Raw genomic sequence first — 7,019 nt, forward strand, 5'->3', positions numbered from 1 at the left:
AGGCCCCTCTTGGAAACTAGTCAAGTTCTCATCATTATTAGCTCCTATGTGCCTTGCGCTTTCTTGCCCTCTCAAGGTCTCTACACTCATCTCCTACTCAACTTCATTTTGGTGTCTTCACCCCATCTAGGCAAATCTGTATGACGAATAAAATTGTGCAACCATAGACTGCACAAAAAGCACAATATTTTTGTTGCCTATAACAGAACTTAGCTAATGAGCCCTCGTTTCCTTCTCTGTAGCAGAAATCATTGTCTTTCCATTCAAGGTTGCTCCGTCTCTTTTGAACTTATTGATAAATACGATTAATGTGACATGTACACTCTCCATCTCTTTTCCTTCCCTTCCTGCTGAGGATGTTCTAAATTCCTATGTTAGGGAGAGGTGGGTGTTGTCCTGGCTTCCAGGAGAGACATCTGATTGTTGACTGCTCCTCTGTCCTGGCTAACTCCACAGAGGGATATCTCATCTTCTTTGGTCTTCACCATTCATCATCCTGCCATAGCTTCTCACCAGGAGGCATGCATATTCTGCAGCCTCCTTGTAGAATCCAACTTGAGGCTCTTAGGGCCTCCCAGCTTATTACCAGCCCCTTCTGCAGCCATTGCAGGTGCCGTGGGAATTCTTTGCATGCTCTCTGCCTCTACCCTGGAGAGTACAGAACACTCTATGGGACTCCATAAGGCTGTCCTCAGACCTGCCAAGCTGGCCTTTCCCCAGTCATTGCTACTCTGCAGCCCAAGTGCCATGTTGGGGAAAGACTATACTATTTGGTCTTTGGCCACAGACCAGGAAGAGAGGCACAGGTGTCTGCAGTTCTTGGAACTCTTTTCAATCCACTTATTGTTTCAGTCACCCAGTCTCACCCCATCTCCCCTAATTCATCCCAGGGGAATGGAGATTCTGCACTCCTTTATGGAAACTCAGGCAACAACTAAGTTCTAGCAATATCCACTTTGGTTCTCCTCTTTCCCCCAGTTTGTCACATTTTTCTCTCCTTTCAGTGGGCAATAAATTACGTCATTCTGCTGTCTAAAATCTCAGCTATCTAGACTTTGGTTTTTGATATTTAAAGCCAAGTTTTTTAGAATTAAAAAATAGATATTTCAAATCTTCAGCTTATTATTTATGCTAGGCAAGAAAGAATATTCCATCAAAAATCCAATGGGCTTGTTTGTTCCGGCTCCATCTACCTGCCCCCTGAGTGCTGTGTAATAAAAAGCTACGGTTGTATTTGGAATGTGAGGGAGAAGTAAAGAGAAAAGGAAGCATAATGATAGGAGCAGGGGTTCAAGTTCTAAACATCTATCACCATCCCCAGAACTCCTATTTGCCCCCTCCCTTCTCATGCTCCAGTCTTGCTCAATCCTGCTTTCTCCCAGGTCTGTCTCTACCCTCTGCCCCCAAGCAAAGATACTCACCACTGGCAGAACATTGCTGACAGCGCATCTCCTCCAGTGTCTTCCCTTGACAACACTGTGGTCCTGGGTGATGGGTCCCTCTTTGTGTTAGTAGCCCTCCCCACAGGCAACCTGCCCTCAGCTGTTGACATCCATACTGGGTGTCTAGACAGGGTTTCTCTGCAAAACCCTCTTGGGGCCTCTGGACTGTGTAGGCAGGCTGCAGGTAACCTGTTTGCATGAGAGCTCCTAGGCCAGGTGAGAAAAATAGAAAAGAAGGTTTTGGGATTGACAGGCTCTAGGGACAGAGCAGTTTTAAGAAGACTTAAGAAACAAGCAATGAGGAAGTTAGGCTACTCCAACCTGTGGTGAAGATGGAAAGGTAGAAAAGACCCAAGACGTGGAAGGCCATCCCTGGCCTGCTGCTCAGATCCTGCTATTCCTAACCTCTCATGTGCTCATAATTTTTCTGTTTTTATTTTCTATCCTGACATAAAAATACGATTTTTTAACAAACACTGCTGCGTAGCAAATAGAACGATGTTGACGTGTCCCAGTTTTTATAGCTTCTTTCATATATTTTTGATACTTCTGTCATTAACTCTAACAATTCTAATTCTTTGTTCTTTGGGGAAATTGAAATCGAGTACATTTTAAATTCAAGGAGCACGTGCCTGTGTTCCTTTGTATCTCCTTATACGTTCTTCAAAGAGGCAGTGCTCAGTCAGTGTAACCTACTTGCTAAATGTTAGAAGAGATATTTGGGTCTTACAAAATAACTTGAGAAGCTGGCTAGGAATGGCCACAAAATACAGACTTATCCCTTAGAGAGCTTTGAAACGGAGGGTGTATTCTCCTCATAAGAGGAGCATCCTCCCCTCCACTGTCCACTCCCTTCCTCCAGCCAAAGATTGCCACGAGCAGGAGCTGTTGCTGCTAACTTTCCCTCAGAGTCTGAGGAAAGAGGTCCTGCTGCTTGATGCTCAGTTTGCCATTTCCAGTAATCCCATAATAGCAACACTACAAGAAGCCAGCTATGCACCTGGGGAAGCATTCAGCTGCTCCCTGGGGCCCCCCAAATTAGACCCTGAATTAGCCACGTAGAGCCCAGATTCCCAGTCCCACCCACTGATCCGTCCCAGATAATCCTCACCATGGCTAGAAAAAGACCCCTCTCAGCTCATGCAGAATGAGGAGAGGGGCCCTGGAATTCGCTGCCAGCAGTTAATATTCTGTGCAAGGAGTACTAGGAAGGGCTTAAAGAGGAAAATGGCGTGGTCAGACCAATCATTTAAAAAGATTTGGCAGGATTTGGCAGCAGGCTTTGTTGTAGTTTGGAAACTGTGTGTACGTGTGTGTGTCTGTGTGTGTGTGTGTGTGTGTGTGTATGCATAATCTTTGGAACTTTGTGAAAATTCTGTGAAGTCTGGGTTTCCTCCGAGAGGATTTCAATCTCCTTCCAAGTAGCTCTTCCTCCGAGAGGATTTGAATCTCCTTCCAAGTACACAACCAACCCAGGACCATTTTAACCTACATGTTTGGATTATAATTTTGGAGGTTAGAAACAGGATGTGAATTCCAGCCCTCAACCTGCAGGAGGGTGGGCCTGTAGATATTCCCAGAGGGATTTTTTTTTTCCATTCCACTCAGAACCAAGACTAGGAGAGGAACTTATTCTTCCCTCCACCTCGCTTGGCAGGGTGGGTTTTATTTTTTCACTAGGAACCGAGCCTCTGAGGGTTCTGGTGGCTTTATGTGAGGGTCTCCAATCCCAGTGAGGGTCTCCAACCTCCAATCTCATTCACTCAACTTTGATCGAAGATGGTTTTGACTCAGTCATTTTATGTAGATTTCACATGAAACCCAAGTTCTAGACGGTCGAGGATCTGCAGCGGCCCCCAATCTCACACCAGATTTAGCATGAAGTTAGCTTTCCCTAGTCATATTTCTTGTCATTTGAGGCCCCCAGGAATTTCTACTACTTCCTTGCCAGTTTATTCATGTGTTTACAAGACATATCTTTTTTACTACCTCAGCATTTTTTAGGTATTCTCCACCAAGAGACGTTTATTCTATCATATTACTAGAAACAAATAGTAACTTTAGCCTTTTCAGTTAAGATAATTTATTGCAAGTATAAATAAATAAAACTTGCCTATAACACATAGTCGCATTAACAAATTCATAAAACATAAAGGAGTGTGCTTTTACTATGTCTGATAATTCAGAAAAAATAGACACACATATGCACACACACACACACACACACACACACACACACACAGTGGCAGATTGTATTTTCCAAAGATGACCACAGCAATATCTTCCATTCCACATGCTTCTTACAATGTAGCTTTGGCCCTCCTCCCATCAAAAGGTGGGCTCTTTGTCCCCTCACCTTGCAATTGGGCATCCTTGTGATTATTTCAAACAATAGAATACAGTGAAAGTGATGCTATGTGACTGCCAAGGTTAAATTTTTAAAAATGCCATACACTTCTGCTTTGCTCCCTTGGGACATTTGCTTTTGATATCTAGCTGCCATATTGTGAGAAAGCCCAAACTAGGCTATGTGGAGAGCTGGGTTCTCAGTTGATAGCCAACATCAACCACCAGACAAATGGGTAAAGATTCCTCTAGATGATTCCAACTCGCAGTCATCAAGTCACCCTCCACCTTTGCATCTTCCCAGCTGAGGCCCCACACATCATGGAGCAGAGATAAGGCATCTCCACCATGCCTTACTGTGTGTGTGTTCATGATCCATAGAGTACGTGAGCAGAATTTAAAAATAGTTGTTTTATGCCAGTGAGTTTTGAGTGGTCTGTTACATGAAAGTGAAAACTAGAGGGGCAGGAGTGTGTGTGTGTGTGCACATGTGTGTGTGTGTATTCAATGAAAGGCATATAATATGGAGTTAGACTTACCCACTTCACAGCTTCATGATTTTGAATAAATCATTTAATATGTACCTCTGTGCTCACATCTGATTGAAAACGATGGTGTTGGTGGTAATAACGATGGTAATATTAACAATAATACCAGCTCTACCTACATAATATTGCCATTAAATTAGCCATGGAAAGCAGTTTTGTAACTGTAAAACACTATAAATATGTAAAATATTATTATTATTCCAATTTCTGACATAGTCTTGGAATATTTTATTGAAACTGAACTAAAATCTATCTGTCTGTAACTTTCACCAATAACATTCTCTGAAAGCTAACACAAGCCTAATTCTTCCACATGACAGTCCTTTGAGTATTGGGAAATAGTCCCAATGACATTCCCAAGGCTTCTTTCCAGGTTAATGGTGCTTAGTATTCTTTGTTCTCCCAACCACATGCCACATGCCATAACCTGCCATGACTTGTAGCCTGACTGGGCTCCTGTGAAGGCTCCTTTGGCTTCCCCAGGTTTCTGGGTTGCTGAGATGGAGGCTGAAGAATGCTGCCATCTAAGACAACTTCACACCTCAGTGAGGGAGGTGGGTTCCAGCTGCAGCCTGTGCCCAATGCCAGGTCACTGTCCCACCCTTGACTCCATACTCCCCACCCCTAAACCAGCTGGCTGTCCTGCTCTTTCTTGTTAGAGACCAATTAAAATGGGCCTTGAACAGCACACACACACACAAAAGAAATGTATACCCCCAAACATGAACACCAGTAAGATCTCATTTTAGCCAAGGGAAAGAATATGAATTAGAATGTAAGAGGAATCATTTATGCATTCAATTTATATCGTTTGTTTCCTCAAAAATGCTCAGGGCACTGTACTGGGAAATGTTCATCAATTAACATACAGAGCTCAGCTTCTCAGGGCTTTGCAAATGTCATTTCACTCTCTTGACTCAGGTCTCTCTCTGTTTCAATGCAACCGTTTCTTGTCTGCTGTGCACCCGTGGTGCCCCATGGTATGGAGCATGAGTGAAGAATGCTAAGCTGGAGCAGAATCACAGATAGTAGGACCAAAGGAAAATTTCAAGACAATACAATTCATGCCTTCATTTTAAAGACAAGAAATCTTTGACCCTGAGAAACAGCTTTCTAGTGAGGAACAGCACTAGGCACTTTTTTTACTCTCTCTCATCTAGAAAGCCGAAGAAAAATTATGCAAGTCTGTTCAGCATTCCTGAGAGAGATAGAACTTGAAGCAACAGGACATTTCTGCACAGTTATCTTAGCCTTGGCCATAAAAAATCTCCAAGTTTCCCAGAGAAGAGCAACTATAATGATTAGGTAATACAAGGGCCAACTGAAGATGATCAAATAACCCAGCCAGCTAGGTTAGTTCCATCAGTAATTATTTAAAAGGCTGGGACAAAACAATGATTTCATGTTTTACAATTAAGTGATGGGGATGCAAAATAACTTGAGTGGCATAAGGGAAGATAATGGGCCGCAGGGATGAACATGAAATTAAGAAAGAAAAAATTAAGGTTGAGTATCATGAGAACATTACCCAGCACAGACTCCCATAAGGAACCCCAGTTACTTTTTCATAGATATAATAATAATCTTTGTTTTGGCAGTAAAATGAGCCCTTAATGTTTCTTTTTCTTTTCCAGCTTTTGTGATTATTTATAATCACACATCTATATGTATATACATATATATATGTATACACAGAGAGAGAGAGAAGGGGGGGAGAGAGAGAGGGAGAGAGAGAGAATGTTCAAACACTCCTACTGTCATAAAAATCCCTCCCTGAAAGCCTGTTCTATCCTTTTTAATTAATACCAAAAGCAATTAAATCATGGTGTGCTTCCATTACCTGCCAAGTTTTGTTATTTTTAAAATACAGGAACACAGTTTCAGATTCTGTTATTTCGTCCACATGCAGCTTTCAAAGGTGGTTTCCTTGGTTTCCCCACATATGAACTTTTAGCCAGGCAGTTGAAAATAAAACACCCTTGCTTTGAGATTTCTTGCTTTTTTTTTTTGATAAGACTCTCCTTTACGGGGTACTAACCTGTCTGCCCTTTACCCAAGGCCCTCTCCAGAGGGAGTGAGAAAAAGGCCAAAGAGATGTGTGCAAGGTCACGATCCCCACTGCCATGCACACACATAAGCCAGCCTTGATCATGGCTTCCAGCTGCCCTCCAGTAGATTTCTCTTCCTTTTGGACATTTAGGAATTAAATAGTATGTGTGGCTTTCTGAAAAAAATATTCTCTTTGTTCTGCTAGGAGAAGTAGCTACCCAAATCATGGGGTGAGGGGAGTGTATTGTTGACTTTGGGTAGACTCGTGTCATCATTAGCAGAATCCCAAAAACTTAACTCTAACAAACAGAGCTAAACAGACCTTCAGGGTGATCCTCAAATGCTGGGCCAGGAGAGACCTCAAGGTGTTCAACACCTTCCCCACCTGCAATAATTTTCAAATGACATAAGCCAGTATACCTAAAAAGGGAAATATGTGGTGTTCAGTAATTAATATTCATAACAAAGAGATTACAACTTTGCTAGATTAAAACTAGCTAACATCATCTCCTTCAAGCAAAAAGATCTACTTTGACAAGTTGACATTTATTATTAATACTTCAATAAGCACCTGCATTATACAAGAGCACTGGGCTAGGTGCTATGGGGGACACACAAAAGTATGAGTCAATCC

Source organism: Chlorocebus sabaeus, chromosome 25, assembly GCF_047675955.1.
Source record: "Chlorocebus sabaeus isolate Y175 chromosome 25, mChlSab1.0.hap1, whole genome shotgun sequence".
NCBI lineage: Eukaryota > Metazoa > Chordata > Mammalia > Primates > Cercopithecidae > Chlorocebus > Chlorocebus sabaeus.